The following is a 1,776-nucleotide window of genomic DNA, read 5'->3' on the forward strand; positions in this document are numbered from 1 at the left end:
CTCCTGGCTATGCGCTCAGAAGTCGCTCCTGGCTTGGGGGGACCATATGGGACGCCAGGGGATCAAACCACGGTCTGTCCTACGCTAGCGTTCCAAGGCAGACACCTTACCTCTAGCACCACCTCTCTGGCCCCTCATCATAGCTTATTTAATCTTTCCTTCATTGGAAAAGAGTTGCAGTGTCTCCTATTTGGAGCTACTATAGGAAGCAGTGCAATACTAATCTATGAACAAGTTATTGTACAGAAATAGACTTCATTTCTCTTTTTTCTTTTTTTAAGGTTTTTTTTTTTTTTTTTTTTTTTTGCACACCCAATTATGCTCAAGGTTACTCCTGACTCTAATCTCAGGTATCACTATAGTCAGTGCTTGGAAGACCACTGAGTCAGTGGTCCACTGTTCTATATCTCCAGAGTCTAGGTTTCATTTCTCTAAAGTGAATACTCAAATATGTAAATCCTGCAATGTATTCTAAATGTTCCAGCAAGTTGTCAAATCCATTCACAGTAGAGATAATATTGTGTATTCTTAGAATGATGTATGAGAGATCCAGTTGCTCTGTGTTCTTGCTAGTCCTAAATATCAAAATTTTAATTTTAGTAATTTTAGTATAGTGGTGTAGTGGTATAATTTTGACATATAAAGAAGAGATATAAAAATAAGAATTAAAAGTTTAATCTCTTTCATTGCTCATTTATATTTAATTGCTATAATTTCATTTTTATTTAGGAAATAACATTTAAAAGGAGAATTATTCTTTTAACTATTTTTTTCACTTTATAGTTTGCAGCATATTGACTATACGTAGCAAGTCTCGAAAATTTATTTATTTGGGGCTGGAGCAGTAGCACAGCGGTAGGGCGTTTTACTTTGCACGCGGCTGACCCAGGACAGACCTGGGTTCTATCCCCAACATCCCAGATGGTTCCCCAAGCCAGGAACAATTTCTGAACTCTCAGCCAGGAGTAACCCCTGAGTGTCACCGGATGTGGCCCAAAAACAAACAAACAAACAAAAATGAAAATATTTATCATGCTCCCTTCAGCAGCATGTATACTAAAATTGGAACGATACAGAGATGATTAGCATGGCCCCTGTGTAAGGATGGCACGCAAAAAGAAAATGTATTTTATCTTGCACAAATAAAATTTATGCCCCTTAATTAGAAATTTTGATATTTCCCCCCTCCCTGAAACCCCTGGCAGTCACTAATAGTTTGTTTTATAGTTAATGCAACTATTTAGATACCTTTTATAAGTGGTATTGATGTATTATTTTTCTGTGACTGACTGACTTATTTCACTTAACATAATCTAAAAGTTTACTGACCTTGTCATACATTGCAGAATTTTATTGCTTTATAAATTTGAATAACTTTCCATTCTAAATATATAGCAAGTTTTGGTTTTCCATTCTTATGTCAATGGCCACTTAGGTTGTTTCCACATCGTGGCTAGTGTCAAGAGTTCTAGGGTGAACACTGGAGTGTTATTGTCTCCTTGAGATTAATACTTTAATTATTTTGGATGAAACACAGAAGTGGGATTGCCATATCATATGGCTTTTTAAATTTTCATTTTTAAAGGAATTTTTATTCCTTTTATCTTTTGTTTGTTTCTTGGAAGCACACCCAGGGGAATTTAGGGGCTATAACTGGCTCTTCTGAGTCAGGAGTTCATCCCAAGAGAATTTGGGTACCTAGCAGTGCCTGGGATTGAATCCAGGCCTCCCACATGCATTGATTGAGCTACCCATAGGCCACTGAGCTATCTCTCC

General features: G+C 37.0%; 1 non-coding gene across 1 annotated transcript; it reads left to right on the forward strand.

Annotated features, from left to right (window-relative positions):
- Positions 1-1,032: 1,032 nt before the first annotated feature.
- Positions 1,033-1,136, forward strand: LOC125996769 (U6 spliceosomal RNA). The gene has a single exon (XR_007491450.1). It is a non-coding gene; the product is annotated as a U6 spliceosomal RNA (small nuclear RNA).
- The last annotated feature ends 640 nt before the right edge of the window (positions 1,137-1,776 follow it).

This window comes from Suncus etruscus, chromosome 18 (genome assembly GCF_024139225.1).
Source record: "Suncus etruscus isolate mSunEtr1 chromosome 18, mSunEtr1.pri.cur, whole genome shotgun sequence".
Taxonomy (NCBI): domain Eukaryota; kingdom Metazoa; phylum Chordata; class Mammalia; order Eulipotyphla; family Soricidae; genus Suncus; species Suncus etruscus.